The sequence below is a fragment of the Equus caballus genome, chromosome 6, assembly GCF_041296265.1.
Source record: "Equus caballus isolate H_3958 breed thoroughbred chromosome 6, TB-T2T, whole genome shotgun sequence".
In the NCBI taxonomy this organism is placed as follows: Eukaryota; Metazoa; Chordata; class Mammalia; order Perissodactyla; family Equidae; genus Equus; species Equus caballus.
Window position 1 is genome coordinate 66781069 of NC_091689.1, and position 18568 is coordinate 66799636.

An 18568-nucleotide genomic window follows, 5' to 3' on the forward strand; every position below is an offset into this window, starting at 1 on the left:
GCAGACTTATATCACTTGTCTATCAGTGGCCATGCTATGATGGTGGTTCACATACAAAAATAGGAAGATTGGCAGCAGATGCTAGGTTAGGGCAAAGCTTCTTCAGCTAAAAAGCCCCAAAAAACAAAAAAGAAATGCAACCAAACAGATGAAAAGTAAAACTGAACCATTAACATCCAAGGGATGAATAAAGTTGCCTTGCTATTGAGACAAGTTTCTCATTCAATCCAGACTTGCTCACGTGCTCCCTGTGCTCCATAACTAGTGGCTTGGTGTAGGCAGCCCAGGATTTGCTTTCAGAGCAGGTGGGCAAATGCACCTGTCTGAAGATGGGTCTAACCTGCTGAGGATTTTCTTGCCTTTGAGATTTAGGTCTGGACCTGGCCAGCCTTTGTCCCAGCTCATTAGTGATGTCCCCAGTGCTGGAGGCACCTTGCGGGAGTGAAAGCCCACCAGCTTCAAGAGAGAAGAAAGCAAAGGTAAAGAGAGAAAGACTCAGAGGCACAAATCTAGGGAGAAAGTCGAGAACAAGTGGTTCTCCTCTCCTCACAGCCTGGCCGGAAAAAAATCAGCCAGATGCTGCTTCAATCCTAGTCTGTTTGAAGGACAAGGTACATACCAATTGCTAAAAACCAACGAAAAAGATTATATTAAAAAAAAAAAAGCTTCCTGGATTTTCTCCAAAATGTGCCCTGAATAGTATATAAAAGTTGGAGAAAAAGAACTAAGTAAATATGATATCCTGCCAATGCTCAAATTTGATGTTTTAGCCAGGGAGGAAGATAGCTTGGGTACATGAAATTCATAGGTAAATGATGAATTTACAAAAAGCAGACTTTATTAGTATGGATTTCAGCTGGTAAAGTATTTCCCCACCCACCCATGGTGGAGCTACAGTGAGAAGAGTCAGAAGTCACGAAGGAGGAGGGGCGAAGGCCCTAAATCAACCACAGACGAGCCCACTGGCCTGGAAACCCCACTGTAGGCCTTGAACAGTTTCTGCTATTTGAATGAAGGATAAAAGCTCCCATATGAAACCAGTCTAGGAAAGGCATTCCTGACGATTCTCTCAAACTCTCCCACATGTTAGATTCCCCCACTGAGCAGGAGTGGACATCTCTGGGGGCCACACCCGCTTAGATGAGGTTTGGGAGACCAAGGAGTTCGGTTCCTGCCCCTGAGTGGCCCTTTTGTGGGTGCTAGAAGTAAATGGACATCCTCACCTAGGAATTCCAGAAGACCGATTCACATTTCAGCTACCCCTTGGCATTAGAAATGTTTTTCTTCCAAGAAATTGGTTTTGAGTTAGTGAAAAATGATAGATTGCATGAGCACCCATCCTTTTATTTAACAAACTTTTTTTTTTTAAAGGAAGATTGGCCCTGAGCTAACATCTGTGCCCATCTTCCTCTCTTTTATATGTGGGACGCCTGCCACCAGATGGCTTGATAAGTGATGCTAAGTCTGCAACCGGGACCCAAACCAGGGAACCCTGGGCCACTGAAGTGGAGCATGTGAACTTAACCACTACGCTACGGGGCCGCCCCTTAACAAATATTTTGGAGTCTCTCTTCCAGACCAGGCATTGCACTAGATTCTGCAGATGCAAAGAAGAAGGCACTGTCGATGCCCTGGAATAGTCTAGTGAATCAGATGTTCATGTAAACAAGACTAAAAGCTAGTAGACGAATCACTAAAGTGCAGGAGTGTATCATGTGCCGAGCGGCGCCGCGGGATGTTGGCACAGGCCTCACAGCAGAGGAGGAGCCTGGGCTGAGCAGCAATGGCTGAGCCGGAGTTGATCAGATGAGAAACAGGTGAATGGCATTTCAGGAGGCGGGAACAGCACCTTGCAAAGGTGCCAATGAGGGGGAGAGACTGTGACAGAGGTGTCAGGAGAATAAGTGGTGCCAGGTCAAAGTACTATGCTGCACTCTCTGGCTATGCAAGAGTTTTTCTGGAAAAGGAACAAATGCACCATGAAACTGAGGTGCTTTCCTGCATTTGAAATTCAACACATTGAAAGATAGTAATACAGACCAAAAAAAAATTAAAAATGTTTACTGGCTTCTTTGTGATACCCCAAGACAAGTACCAAGGGACCTGGCCTTATTGTCTAAATAGTCAAGGCCACTTCATGGGTGTGCGAGCTGCAGTCACAAAGGGCCCATGCTTAGAAGCCTCTGCACTTGGATGAAGGCTGTGCTGTTACTGTCTTGAAATTCTTTAATATATTTTGATGAAAGTGCCCTGCATTTTCATATTTCACCAGGTCCCCAAAATTATATAGCTGATCCCGAGAATAGGACCTTTCAGAGAATTTGAAATAGTTCAATATTGTCACATTTAAAGTGGGAGAAAGGAACGGTGGCTGATGAGGTGGAACAGGTAGGCAGTGGCGTATATTGAAAGGCCTGGAAGTCTTGCTAAGCATTTAGAATTTGCTGGTAGGAGAAGGATAGTCATTGAAGAATTTGAGCAAGAAAGCAGCTTGCAGAGATTCAACCTTTAGATCACTCTGGTGTAATGCAGGTGATAGAGTGGGAATGTGACAAAATTTTTCCCATTTAAAATTAATGTCTTTGCATTGTTTGAATTTCATTTATTGGGTATAAAGTTTTGTTTTTTGGGTTTTTTTAAAAGATGGGCACCTAAGCTAACAACTGCTGCCAATCTTTTTTTTCTTTCTGCTTTTTCTCCCCAAATCCCCCCAGCACATAGTTGTATATTTTAGTTGCGGGTCCTTCTAGTTGTGGCATGTGGGACACCGCCTCAGCGTGGCCTAAGGAGTAGTGCCGTGTCTGCGCCCAGGATCCGAATCGGCAAAACCCTGGGGCACCAAAGCAGAGCCTGCAAACTTAATCACTCGGCCATGGGGCCGGCAGAGGCTATAAAGTTTTGATCCACGTTACAATGCAAAGGTCTCTGAGAGGAATAGCTGCACTAATTTATCTACATTTTAGAGTAAATTAAGATAGCAAGATCTGCGAGCACTTTTGAGAACTGGAGGCAGGAAGGAGAGAATGGAAAACCAGGAGGCAGAGGGTTCTGTGTGCAGGTGGGAGGCCCCAGAGAAGTTGAGTCTTTAGGGGAGCGCTTTTTAGACTTCTTTTCATTTTGCACAAGACTGCCTGACCCAGATGTAAAGCTTTTTCCAAAAATCGCTTTTTAGCCCTCCCACCCATTCCTTTATTGCAGTGGTTCTCAAAGTGTGGTCCTCAGGAAAGCAGCACCAGCATCCTGTGGAACTTGTTAGGAATGTAGTTTCTGCCCCACCCTAGTTGTACTGGCCCGGCAAGGTGTTGTTACAAGCCCTCCAGGTGATCCTCATGCAGGGAAGGACTGTTGCATCGTTATAAGTTATCCATGTTTCTGGAACTCAAGCATTACAGGAAAAAAGTGAAAATGCCCATTTGGTACTAGAATGAGTCATCAAAAGTGATTTTAATACCAAGAAACAGCTTAGCTTTGTTCTAAACACACTCTTAAGGGAAGTACATTGAGTGAGTGATCTAGGATTTATATGATTGCAAAATCTTCATAGGTGATAACTCCTTAGTTCCAGAATGACTTTAAAAGGGCATATATTGTTGCATGGGTTCTGAATCACAGCTGCTGGAGTTAACAATAGTATTTAGCAAAACAAGATAAAGATGATTCTTTTTTTCCTATACGAGCATGGTTGTTATATGGGAAGAATGTTTAAAGTGTACCATCATCTTCCAAAGGATAATCTCCACTGATAGAGCTGGAATTTTCCATTTCTTTGTGCCTTACATTGCACCAATAGTATTGCAGGTATGTGAATACACACCTAAAAGTCGCATTCGTTTACATAGTCTATAATATCTCTGAAATGCAGTCTGAGTTGCTGCTAAAACCAGCATTTCTCAGATTCTTTCCATTGTCTTCCTTGAGCAAATCCAATATATACGGAAGGATAAAAGAGTAAACACTTTTGCGATAATCCAAATTTTTCCAATGGAATTTTAAACAGTTTGACAGTTGGATCTTGTTAAGAAGTGATATGAAATAAATGCTTCATAGCAAACAATTGTCCAGTAAATATTATAATTCTGTCTCATATTCTCACAGTGGATTGTTTTCTGAGTCTTTCAGGGGAATTCTTTCAAATGAGAGCTCAATGATCTTCTTTATATTTTATCCAAGGTTTGAAATACATGAACCTGTCTCTACTTACTTAAACAATGGCCTCTATTATGGTGTCTTTTTCTTTAAATCCAAATATTATACTTAGCCTTTTAGGAATTCTCTATCCCAAATACATGCAATTAAATTGTCTATAAGTTATTCAGAGCCTTAGAAAATGAAATGAAATAGGAGTTTGTACTTTGAAACAAGTTCAAAAATGTGTAGCGTTTGTCAATGCTAGTCTGTCAAACAGTCCTCATTATCTTCTGGTTCTGCTGTTAACAGACAAAATAATCCGGCACAGACTTCTCTAACAAAGATGTTTCCTTCTAGGAGAAATCTGGCCTTTCTCAGCATCAGGAATCACATTCTTGACCTTAAAGACGGGAGAAAGAACAGAATGCTTGAACAGAGTGGATGAAATTTGAAAACATCCCCCAGGATAAATAGGAGGACATACATGGGCATTTGTACAGCTTTTACCAACATCGAGGACTAATTCACAGCTGATAGCCAGGGATTCTAGATAAAAGAACACTGAGCCTGGACCTTTGGAAGCCCTGGACGTAATGCCTGAAGACAGGGCTCAGGGGCAAGGTCCACACCACTGGCCTGACCTTCCTTGGGCATCATAACTGTGTTGAGACCAGAACCAAAGTGATCAGCATCCTTTCCTTTTCAATTACTGTTTACCCCAACCATCTCTGCACTTGTCCTTGTAATCAAGCGTCCCAAAAGGGTGGTTCTGATCCCACCCTCTCAAAAATCTCGCTAGAACAGGAAGTAAACAAGTGTTAATTAAATCAATTTACAGGAAGGGATGAAAGAATGATGGTCTCTCTCCTTAATTATTTCGGGATATTTGAATATTAACCCCAATGAACCTCTGGTTGGTACTTTCAGGCGGCATGAAGAAAACATTTGGAAGCAAGGGCCTCTTTCTTAAAGCAAAAAGGCTCGGGTCACGAACTCTCTTTTTTCCCCTGACCACCCCACCTCCTCCACATCTTCTTGGCGGGGGTAAGGGGTGTCTGCTGACGCTGCTGTTTTTCTCTTCTATCGGATTCTCGTCTAGCGTCTGAAGCCCAGACTCTTGTGTCTGAACTTCATCTCTCAGTGAAAGGCTGTGATGGGAGGAAAGGGAAACTGCTTACTGAACAGGCTACTGGGATACCCTAGAGGGACTACAAACTGCGCTGAAAAATTGTCTCCCTACACCCATACCTGTTCCTTATCCTGAACGAACTCTCTTAGTTCTGGTTTGATCATCTAGTCGGCCAAGTGAAAAGTTTGGAGCTCCTTGATTCCCTTGGTGGTAGTTAAGATAGCCTGAGGGCATGTGTCAGAGTTTTTATGGAACACAGAGAGTGGGAGGAGGAGGTATTTTGGAAAACAGAGGTAAATTCTTAGCCTGGAGCATGCAAAGGACAACAGGAGATGGGGACTGAAGTGAGGCTTTGTGCTGGCAGCCTCCAGAGGAAGGCTCTGACAACCTCAACTAGAGTGGAGGCCAGAGGGTCGTGGAGCAAAGGGAGCTGGCGAGGCTCTCTACCTGCAGCAGGACACTCCTCTATCCCTCCAGACGTGAGGAACGTTCCTATTTCCTTTCGTCCTCAGCTTCCAGTGAGAATGTGCCCATGCTGAAATACTCTAATGCATGGGATTGTTTTCTGCCAGACAGACACGAGGCCCCGAAGCATCGTGATCCCATCTCATACAGAACACAGTCCAACAGCAACCAAAACCTAATTCATATCTTTCCTTAGTGTCTCAGGAAACAGTCACAGATGGGGCTGGGGTGGGAGAAGTGCAGTATTACGCCATAGAAATGCAGCAAACCATTGTACACATCCCTTCTCCCCATCTTCACCACTTTTCATATTCACCACTCTCTAAAATCTTCTGAAACTCTCCCCCCACTCTCAACTCCCAACTTCAATTCCCATTCTCTGTCCAATATAAATCTTCTAGCTTCTCCAGATTACCCCCTGCTATTTACTTACACCAAATTTCATAATAAGGTCCAGGGGAATGGGTGAGGCTGTGTGGGGAGGGCGCCCTTGGCTCCTCCTTGAGTGGATGGAAACCGCGGACTCACTCACATTCTCTCTGCCTGGTAGGGTCTTCCTCCAGCTATCTTCATGTCTCTGTTAAAAAAAGAAAGAAAGAGAGGAAAAGAACTTGAAAATAAAGGAAAAGGTGAGCAGTGTGTCCTTTCAATCTTTTCTGGGTACCTTGTTTAATAGCTCATGCAAGGAACATACTTTATTTGACTCACTGTTTACTATTGATTAAAAGTCCCATAAGTAGTGGCTACTAAAAGTATCGATTTTTTTTTTTTTCCGGGAGAGAGCCAAACAATTTGTATCCATTAGAAAAGATAACCTCAAAGAATATAGTTTATTGCCCTGAAGGATGTTAACTAGTTTTGTGTCCAATCCAGCACTCTTTTTTTTGAGGAAGATTAGCCCTGAGCTAACTGCTGCCAATCCTCCTCTTTTTGCTGAGGAAGGCTGGCCCTGAGCTAACATCCATGCCCATCTTCCTCTACTTTATATGTGGGATGCCTACCACAGCATGGCTTGCCAAGCAGTGCTGTGTCCGTACCCGGGATCCGAACTGGTGAACCCCGGGCCACCGAAGTGGAACATGCACACTTAACCGCTGCACCACCAGGCGGGCCCCAGCACTCTTTCTTAGTTGGACACCCTGTTATTAAGCTTCCTATAAATACCAGATCCTTAAATTCCTTTTGAGGTAATCTTAACATCTTATTGATTCCCTTATTAATTATGGAGTAGAATAAATCTTTGACCTATATTCAGCTGCAGATTCACTTTTTGACTTTTTGAAAATTATACTTTAACAATTCTCACTGAATCTAGCTTCCCTCTAATACTTGCTCAAATGCCCCATTCTTCCTTAGACCATGCTGTAGAGAATAGACCCTGTGTACAAGCTCAGCGCTCCTGGCTCCCTTCCTTTGCTTTATCTTTCCTGCAGCATTTATCTCCACCTGATATCTTATTTTGATTTATTTTCTGTCTCCTCCTACCAGAAAGTAAACTCTGTGCGACTAGGGACTTTACTCCCCACTGCCTAGAGCAATACCTAGCACGTAATGAGGACTCAATGAATATCGAATGAATGAATGAATACACTAATATCACGCTTCCCTGCTCCTATATTAGTCTATCACTAATGTAATAATCTCATGCATCCCTGCCACACTTATCAACTCTATAGTTGGAATTAAGGTGCATATTAAAAGGTACTAAGTACTGAGGGAACTTTGTGTTTTCTTCTGTCTCCACTGAGTGACTTATCTGGGGCCCTTTAGAGAGACAGATACCTTAGCAAATTCAGTTCTTCCATCTGTTAATGGGAACAATAACACCCCTGAGAGACCACGTAAGTCCTGACATACAGCACTTGAACTTTCACAGTAAAGACCAATATAAACACCAGTAGAAGCAGCATTATCATCGCTGTCTCATTGCTTCTACTAATAACACTGATTATCTAACAGTGATGACGTTCAGACAATATGAAGTCTTCAAGAGTCTTCAAGACTAATATTCAACCTGAAAGCATCTTCCTTTCACCTAGACAGCACTTCCAAGGAAAATTTTTCTTCAGTACCAGTGGGTCTCTCTCCTTTTTATATAGCATGTGAATATAAGAAGAAACTAACATAAAGTATTTTATCACTGTCATTAAATATGGCGTAGGAAAGTGTGCTAGGAAGTCTCATGGCCAAATTGAACTCAAAGGTAGGCATACGTCTCAGCAACTCCTCTGAAGAAAGCATCTCTTTTAAATATGTAATTTTTTTTGCACCCCAACATCAGAAAAACTAGTATTTTCCAATATAGTTTTTCTTCCCTGTGCAATAGCTTGAAAATGTCTAAGGAGTGCGTGTCTTTCCTAAAATAACAAACTATCTCCTTTTAGCTCTCTGCCCTCAGAGAAAATAAGGTGACCTCAGAGACTTGAGTTTCCATTGCCTCAGCAGTTGTAGACAGGAAGCAGAAGAGCAGGCAACTTTTCACCAAGGGCGATGATCGGGTGATAAGTGCTTCATGCTCCACTGGAAGTCTGCTTTTGGAAGCTAAGATCAATGGGAAATCCTCGCCTTGAGAAGACTCTCAGGTTTAGCAGCTTAGATGGCAGAGTTGGGAGCAGGCTAACAAAGATAGCTGAAGAGAACCGTCCGTCAGGGAGCACACTGATTATAACTACACTCCAATGGTCAAAGGCATAGAATGTCTCTATCCAAGTTCAATAGAAATTAGAAAACTTCTCGGGACAATTCTCAGAGGAGCGGGAAACATCCTCTATGCTAGACATTCCTGATCTATCAATCAGAAATCGGAGTGGCCTGGAGCCTTTTGTAGAGAAGTGTTGGAGGGTACCAGGGCATTCGACCCAGTTCACCTTGGCAGGAAGACTCCCTCAGAACACTTTCCTACTCTCCTCTGTAGACTGTCTCTTTAAATTCCCTATCAACTGTCTCCCCTCTCTGCGACTAACTCAAAGATTTTAGCAAGAGGAAAAGAGCCTCTTACTATAAAAAGAGTTGAGGATTTCTGCCCTATGCCACCGGAAGACTGGATAAGAGGTGGTTAAATTTTTAGTGTCTTAGTGGAAGTCGGCTCATGCTGCAGAGAGTGCGCTTCGCAGGGTGATGAATTAGAAACTGCTCTTCAGTCAGGTGACAGCAAGGCTACCTGAAACTTAGCTCTTCTGTCAAAATAATACTGACAGTAACGATTCCTCCACAGGGAGAGAGCATAATGGTAAAGAGCATGGGCCACGGCGTCAGACGGATTCCTAACTCCACTGCTTACTATTGTTGGTTCCCTGAGCAAGCTGTTTAATCTCTGTGTCTTTTGATTTGCCCAGCTGTAAAAAAAAAAAAATGCCCAGCTGAGCTAAAGACAAGGAAAACAACCCGAGCAAACAATTTCTGGTGTTTACTACGTGTGTAGTCTTATTCTAGTGTTTTGCCTTCATGAACTAATTTAATGCTTTCAACAACCTATGAGGTGGGTTTTTCTACTTGACTTCTGAGTCTTCCTCACTCTCCTTCCTGCCTTGAGAACCTAGAAACACTGCGTACACATGAAGGCTGATGACTTGCTTTATGGGCATTATTTCATTTCATCCTCATAGCAATCTCATGAGGAAGGTGCTCTTTTTTGACCCATTTTATACTTGAGGAAACTGAGGCACAGAGAGATTAAGCAAATTCCCCAAAGATAAGAAGTAGTGGTGCTGGGAATTATAGCCAGACAGACTCTCAAGGCCGTGCTCTTAAATATGATGCATCCTATCCGAGTGCCCTCATTTGTTAAAGGGGAATAAAACCAACTCAAATCACATGTCTGTGAATGGGAAACATTGTAAAGGATGCCTGAAGAGCTGCCTTCATTGCTTGCATCAAAATAAACAGAATGGATAGACAAAATCAAAATCTCTGGCTTTAATTTTGTTGTTGTTGGTTTTTTTTCCCTTGGTACAGGATTTTATGATGAAGTTTCCATGAGAAAAGGGATCCTGTGGTCATGTAAAATAATCAACAAAAAGAATGTAGAAACGGGTACTGGTAAGTCTTATGAGGAAATCGCTAACAAGATGTTTGTCTCCCTACTGACATGAGATTCCCCAAAGGTTCTATTTCACAATCTACAAGACGGCAACAAATTGCCTCTAGAGGGCGCCAAATTGACCATCATGCTTTTTAAAAGATTTTTTTACATCTTCTCTGTTTCTGTAGACCTGGCATGGGCCCTTGCATCTCTGAGGGTTTCTGGATGGTCCTTAAAAAGCCCCTTAGGGCCTTCCTCTGGTTTGGGGTGTGGGCCAGAGTCACCCAGAAAGCTAAATGCAGCCTCTGGGTGATAAAAACACCGCGGTAAACTGACTTCCAGCTAACCGCAGGACGGCAGAGAGCGTCTAATGCAACCACAAAGTGGTTTGCTGGCACAGAACTTTCCCAACCTTTGGAAGGGGATACTAGGGGATGTTTAGTCTCCATCTTGGAAATCTTTCTCTTAGCAAGAGGAAAATTCTGATATCCAGCAGTCTGCAATCAGTTGGGCACAGCCTTAAGAGACATGACAGATTTGTTTTTCTCAAAATGTTGAGAAATTAAATCTTAACATGGAATTATAAGTCCTTGGTGAACTTTCAGTCTTCAGGTATGCACGCAACAGCTAGCTTGCTGCCCTCTTGACATGGCCTCCTTCTAACAGATGCCCTCTATCAAGGTCACTGGGTGGAGCTTGAACAGAACCACTGGCCTCTTGCGAGCAGGCTGCCCCTTGGAAAACCATGTTCTCGAGAAATTGAGATTGACGGTGTTAAGACCTTGAGTTTTTTCTTTATGATATTGCCGCTGCTTGTTCTTCAGCACTGCCTTTGAGCTAGAAGTTGATGTACTTAATGGCTGGCATTGGCTAATGAGACTAAATTACATGAAAGAATGGCTCTCATCAGATTGCTCAATTTAGGGATTTCTTTCATTTCAAAGGCCAGGTTAATTACCTCTAGAAAATGTTAAGCAATTATCCTCTAATAATAGCAGGGAAGAAGCTCCTGGAGCAACCAGTTCAAGGAGGGGGAAGGGAAGGGACTTTCAGAGTTGAATTAATGCTGAAAATGAAAACTATGTTCCGCCTTTAAAGGCTTTGATGGGGAGAGACAAGACTGTTGCTTCAGCCCTTCAGTGGCCTTGGCCATCGGTTTGTTCCATTTTTTTCCAAGGACTTGAAGGAAAGGTTTGTTTGATGCACATTCTATATGATTTCTGCCATGTCTGCCTCCTCTAACCACATGTAACCTAGAGTAGAAGCGGCCCAAGTCTCTGACAATCAGTGGGATGTAACAAAGGTGTGAGCTCTGCATTAAAGGCGAAGAAGACTCCAGCTGGGGCTTTTATGGTGCATCCCGGAGTTTCCTATGTTGCTCTCTATTAAAGTACTCACAGTTTGGCATTATGCTCTTGGAGTTTGGGGATGAGTGGTGTCATACAAAGGCCTGTGCCCGGCAGACACACACACACATGCACACACACACAGAGTGCTGTTGTATGGCTCCCTCTCATGCCCAATTTCAAGTCACTGAAGAATGATAAAGCTTCCAAGTGGAATTCTCTGCCATTTGCTCAGCTGATGGCGGTTGGATACAGAAAGCTGAGCAATCACAACACTCTCTGTCCTTCGTTTACTCCTTCAGTACAAGAAGTCAGGCTGTATGTCATCTGGTAGAGCTGGCTAATGCCTGCTAGACTTTCCTGCCTGCCACGGACACACAGTTCTCACGCAGACCTCATATTCCTGAGCACCTGGGAGGAAAGCTGATCAATCAATACTGGGAGATGCTTCCCGGAGAGGGCCCAGCCTGGTGCCAAAGGGGGCCCTTGAGATGCTTCTTCCTGCCTATGGAGCCAGATAGAATGACATGTGCCAACCACCTGGTGCTGTGCCTCAATGCAGATGATAACCCTTCTAAAGGTAACGCTGGTAGGAGGCTGACTACTGTTAAAATAAAATCCTGTAGCCACATAAATGTATTTCAGTTCTTTTCTCTCCAGAAAAAACAATTCCCTGATTTCACAGACTAATCATAGGATGATCTTAGAACCCCCAAATTCTAGCTCTTTAAAATTTCAGTATTAATCTTGCATGTGCTTAGGCCTAAGCAAGATAGAGTTTAGAAGAATTGATCTTTAAGTTGAAGCTCAGAGTTTCAAGGATTCTGCAAGGGAGGGAATTATTTGTTTGCTGTGATAAGCATTGAGATATCCAGATTTTCATTTTTTTTTTTTTGAGGAAGATTAGCCCTGAACTAACATCTGCTGCCAATCTTCCTCTTTTTTTTTTTTTTTGCTGAGGAAGACTGGCCCTGAGCTAACATCCGTGCCCATCTTTCTCCACTTTATATGTGGGACGCCTGCCACAGCATGGCTGGACAAGCGGTGCCGTGTCTGCACCTGGGATCCAAACCAGTGAACCCTGGGCCACCAAAGTGGAATGTGCACACTTAACCGCTGTGCTACCGGGCCGGCCCCAGATTCTCATTTTTGACAGGAGCAGCCACCCTCATAACGTGGCACATATTTTGTGCAGTTTAGGACCTACTGTTAAGGCCTATGTTGAACATTGAAAGTAAAGGAAAATAAAAATACTTCATGCAATGGACCTGCCAGCTAATGCAAAAGGAAATATCAAACTTTTTTCAACAGAGAGTGAAATTAAATTCACTTTACAGAAACCGTACAATCTAAACAGACTTGTTTTCCTTCTGTGATGTTCCAAGGATGTTCTGTCACTTAACTAGGCAAAGCTCAGTTTCCAACCATTGCCTTCTTTTTTTAAACTTTTCTAGCTTTTTCACAACTTTGAGCCTACCTGTCCCTGTTTATTTCCAGTTATGAAATATTGCTGAAATGTTAAATATTAGAGCTGGAAAGAACAGTCAGAAACTTTTAGTCCCATCCTTTCATTTTATAAACAAGGAAACAGAGACTTAGAGAAGTGAAGTAACTTTCCTAAGGTCACACAGCTAGTTAATGAGAAAACTGGGAGGAAAAGCCAGACTTCCTGACTCCCAGTCCAACAAAGTTGGGATCCAAATGTGACACATGACATGAGATCTTCCCGAAGATGTGACCAGCCACTGCAGGACTCCAGGCAGAGAGCACTAAGGGCAGTCACCAAGAAAAGGAACGGGGAAGGAACAGACAAAGATTTTACATATCTGAGGCCATCCTTCTTTGCTTCCTCTAAATATTGGCTCTCTGGGACAAAGCCCCATTATTCTGAGCCAAGAAATCACCTGACACTTAAGATATTGAGCTAGGAGTGTCCTTATGTCCATACGAAATGCCATGGGATTTATACATTTAAGCCTAGTGTAAGTAGGTACTAATCCTAAAGTAAAATCTTTAAAGGCAAGTTTCTTTAAGCACTGCAGGATAGACTTTAGCCTGCTGCTTATAAACTAATGCAGGTGTGATGACTATAGAGTAGGCATCCATTCATTCATCTCCTCACTGATTCATTCAACAAATCCTTACTGAGTGCCTAGTCATGTCAGCCGATGCAGTGATGATCAGGACAGGCATAGCCCTGGCTCTCTCAGACCTTATAATTTAGTGGGTGTGACAGACATTGAACAAGTATGTACAGTAAATTATGGGGAACACACCACAGAGCTTCACCAGGAACCAAATCCCTAGATTGAAGTTCTAGCTCAGTGGTTTTGGCAAGGGTAGTCTGGAAAGCGGTGGGGACATCTGAGGTTGTTACAAGCTGGAGGGAAGCTGTTTGCCTTCAGGTATCAGGAGCAAGGTCACTGGATGTCCTGTACTGCATGGCTTAGTCCCCACAACACAGGGAATTGCCCCACATCCTTTGTGACTTTTGAGTCACTGATGGACATTCACAAAGGTGAAAAAACTGTAAGCACCCGAGAGCAGACACTAACACTCTTGTTTTGCAGATCTGCACTAAGTATCTTTTGCACAGCTTGAGCATACACTGAATGTTCAAGGAATGCATCGAATGTGGATGTGAAAGACTACATTTTTTTTGTTGTTCATAATTCATGGGCACTGTCTACAGTTTCATAAAAGCACACCACTGGTAGCGTGCTACCAACAAAACATAGCTCTGTCGGGTTACATTTAGAGTTATCTCAGTCCTGAAGATGGAGCATGTAAGTGCCTTTAAATGCCTTTTAAGGTGCCTTTTAAAATGTAAATTACTTTCTCTTTATTATTCCTTTATGTTAGGGCAGTATATTGACTTTTTGGATTCATGAATAATGGGAGGTTATTTTACCTATAGATTTCATTTCTGGCTTGTTTGTGAAGGAAAAGGAACAAGATCTCAAGGACCAGACAGAGAACTGTACTGGCCCTCCTCTCTGGTGTCTAAGAATGCCTTTGATGGTGTCCCTCAACCAACTGTCTTTGTGGCTCTGCCGCTAAATGGTTCCTTGTTTAGGTGGAATAGAGGTGCTTTCAAATCTTCTCTTTTCCTGTTTCAGTGACTCTGATTTGAGATGATGACAGATTGAAGAGAAACCCAGACACTTGAAGGGGCGTAGACAGGGTGACTGCCCACCTCTATGTAATTTTCAGGCTGCACAATCCCGAAAGCATGTATCACTCTGGATTTTGGTTTACCGGAACACTGCACTCAGAGAGGATTTTTGTAACTAGTGCATAAAAGGTATGCTGTGGGAAGAGAGCCACAAGAAAGAGTCTCAAGATGCCAGATGGTGGCAGTGAATGTGGGGAGACCCAGATGGGTGGGAGGAGGAAGCCTGCAAGCTTTAGGAACAGCAGCCTTTTCTCCAGTTCTGCCTGCAACTCCATTCTTCTGCCAGAGGCAATGCAGGAGAGAGATTGACTCAATGACAGGAGCAGCTACTGCATTGTGGACTTAACAATGATGCTCAGAGGGCCCAAGTGTCCCTCAGAAGCAGCCCCCTCCAACCCCCTCCCCGAGTTCTGCATCCTCAGTCACCATGATGCTCACAGGCAGTTTTTTGATAATCTCTTATTTTCTAAACTTCTGTGAAACAAAGATGTAGCAATGCAGGGTATAGCTGGCAGACAACTACCTTCTTCACAGATGTAGATAGATAGTAAGCCTTTGCTGATTTAATTTTATTCTTGTTGCTGCACAAACTCAGCCATTTGATAGGTTAGAGATGGACAAGCAAGGGTAGGGCAGGATCCAGGGAAAGTGGGCATTAACAAAAGCATGTGGCCCTGGAAGATGCCTTCCCTGGAATCCTCAGCTGTGCTTGAATACGGGATGGACTTGCCCTCTGAGAAATAACCTCCTGATATCTGCAGTAGCTTGCAGTTATCAAACCACCATGTTGCTTTCTTAAAAGGAGTCTGATTGAAGACCAAAACTTGCCTTAGAAGAGTTCTTTTTTTAACTTTGCAATCCTGACTTCCCAGAACGGAATGACTGAATGAGGGCCCTTCTGGTCACAGAGTTAAAGTTTGTGATTGGAGCATCCTTAAAATAACGTTAGTGGGACTTCCATCTCTACTGTTAAAGGAAACCCATGGTACAACAATGTGCATCTATTGGGACCTTTTGTAGCCCCTGTATGTGAGGTCAGCTCTCCTGGTAGCTGGGATGTGATGACCAACTCGTTTTGCCAAGGCCTCCAAATTGTCTCAAATGGCAACTAGTTCTAGTTGAGATGGACTTCCTCCAAATCTGAACCAGGGACTGAGAAGAGCAATGCTCCGTATCCCGTTACAAGAGCTATCCAGATTCTCCATAATACTGTATATTAAATCCTTATAATAAGCTGCTTTGTGAGTCTTGGTGCCGGTTCAGTATTTTCATTGCAGTGATTACCCTATGGTCTGTTGGCCAGCTGAAGCTGGAGTCCTCTTTCCCTTGATACGTTTCCATAACATCTCTCATCGGCCCAGTAAAACTTGTTGTTAAGGGCAGAGCTAATCTATTGCAGCCTGCCTTGCTGCATCATGCCAAAAAACTTGGTGTGTTTCTTTCAGCTATTTCCGTGAGGACAGTTCACTTCTTTGGGAGAGTTTTAGCTCCATCGAGTTAGTGAACAGTCCAGCTGCAAGGAACAGCTCATGAAAACAGCTTCACCAATCCATCCTAAAAGTGGGGGCCCCTCGTCTGGACCGACACCAAAATGGAGGTGTTATTTCACAAATCGGGCTTTAATAGAGGTATGCATATGAGTATTTGAGTATCTACGTCGTGTTGCAAAAGGGATTTGTGGGAACTTTTTAAAAAAGTACTGGATTTATGTATCCTTGAGTGATGTTTCCCAATTCAGTTCCACATCCGCTGCCCACCACACCTACTGCTTGTTTGTAGCTTCTAACTGTGCTGGGCACTGGCAACAGAGAGAGGAGTAAGGTAACTCCAGGCTAGCAAGGCAGAGAAACAAACAAATATGTTAGACTTTTGTGTGATATATGTAGAGGAGCCAAAACCACTCAACAATACCAATCCGTTTGGAGAGAGCCCGAAAAATTTTGCTTTAAATACTAGGGCTGGGGAAGTAAACACATCTGTCAGCAGTTGGGCAGCTGGAGTGTCCCAGATGAGGGATGTGCAGCAAAGCCATCTCACTGGGCAGGAATGAGGTGGACAGTGGGAGGACACCTCTGACTACACCCCTGCGGCCGTCCTCCCCACCCTCCCTCTGGCCTGCCCCTCATCCTTGTGTTTTCTCTAGCAGCTCATTTATGAGACTTTCACCATTCGATTTGTCCTTGCCTCTATTGTGATGCTCTGGCACCAGCTGCTTTTGGCCTCATCTTCTCTCTTGGACCCTGACTTGAGAACAAAGTTGCTCTCCTGGCTTAGCATCCTCCCCTCCCGGATACTCTAGGCCTCCACCCCAGGCTGTCCTCCACCTGATCCTTGGTCTCTGGGCTCCAGGACTAGGTGCCAGTTCAGTTCCAGCCACACCCTCACTCGGTTCTCCACGAGGCCAAGGGGTTTTGTTTTCTTCTGTTTTGTTTCCTTCTCAGGTCCCACCCTCACCCTCTTCTTGCCATTTTGAAAGAAAATCCAGTGCACAAAGCCTTAATAAAACAAACAAACTGACAAATACATGGAAGAGCCAAAGTCTGGGTCAAAAATCAAAACAAAACTAAACTAAACCCTTGAAAAATTTTCCTTTGTTATAGGACTTGTGCTATTTTTTCTCGGTCTCCAAAGTGTTAAAGGATATCAGTAGTAGTAGGTACGTGAGAAGCGTAAGGCCAAAGAGAGGCTGCTGAAGGGGAGCCCAAGCATCGTCCTCACACCCAGAAGACGCCTCCATTAACTGAGATCTTGTGGCTTACGCTCTTAGGACATTTTGTACCAGTGTTGTCAATATAAAAATAAAGTTAGCCACATGCATAATTTTATTTTCTAATAGCTACATTAAAAAAAGGAACAGAAAAAAATGAAATTATTTTAAATAACGTATTTTATTTAACCCAACATATCCAGAACATTCTCATTGCAAAATATTACATAAAAATCAGCTAGATGGATTAGTTCTAGAGATCTGCAGTACAGCATAGGGTCTTTAGTCAATAATACCGCATTGTGCACTTAAAAATTTCTTAAGAAGGTGGGTCTTATGTTAAGTGTTCTTACCACACAAAAAAGGGGGACTATAAGGAAATTTTTGGTGATGGATATGTTTTTACCCTGATTGTGGTGACGGTAGGTACGCCTATGTCCAAAGGCATCAGATTATAATCATTAAATACATGCAGGTATAAATATATCAATTATACCTCGATAAAGTTGCTATAATTATTGAGACATTTTACATTCTTTTATTTTCTTACTAAGCCTTAGAAGTAGCCATTCAGATGCTCAGTTTTCGACAAAGTGTAATATAATCCTACAGAAACAAAGTTGTGTTTCATGCAAAAGGATTTTACATTACTTCAGCTTCTTTTTTAAAAATTAATTAAAATAAAATAAAACATTTCTCAGTTGCACTAGCCACATTTCAGGTCCTCAGTAGCCAGGTGTGGCTAGTGGCTAATGTATTTTACAGCACAGAGCTATAAACAAAGGTGCTTACTTATAAGCTGTACCTCACATCAACTCAGCCAAATACAGAAACTATTCTCCTCAGTGAGCCAATGACAGCTGTGGAACAGGAAGGAAGGCAGCGGGTCCCACCTCCACTCTCTTGGTTTTTCACAAGTCTCCACAAATGCTATCAATCTGCAAATTATTTCCTGTAATTTTTAACTTTTCTTCTTAAGCTTAACTTTCTTCAAAGAAAAAAAAAGCAACTCAAATACAACACAGATGACATTTACTAGTAAAATATAATTTCTCTTTATCCATAAACTTGCCATCTTGCCAACCCTATAAATTTGCCAATTAGTGTGCAAAGAGCGAACAGAGAACCAGGCTCCATAAACATCTCCTGAAGCATTAGTCCATGCCTTTGGTCTCTTTTCAGGTTGAATTAGCTTTTGACATAAGATCTCATCTACTCAGACTTTAACGACTATCTGTTTATCACATAATTACTGAGAGCCGGTTCCAGGCCATTCTCTGTTCCTTAATGCTTGGAATCACCACAAGAACTTCACATTTAACGTTTCCCAAACTAACTGCTTTATTTTCCTCTTCACAACCCCCAGCCTTCTCTTGAAGTCCCCATTCCTTTCAAATAAAAGCATTTTCATCCACAGTCTTTATTTGGATGACCCAGAAGCACAGCGTGAAACGAGGACTTAGGTGCCAGTGGTTTATCTGAAGGGTCATCCCAGAAGTAGGAGTGTGGAGTGGAGAAAAGCCAGGAAAAGAGGAGAGACCAATGAAGGGTGTGCTATTGATCTGATTACTACCAGTCCCATTGGGACCCTCAGGAA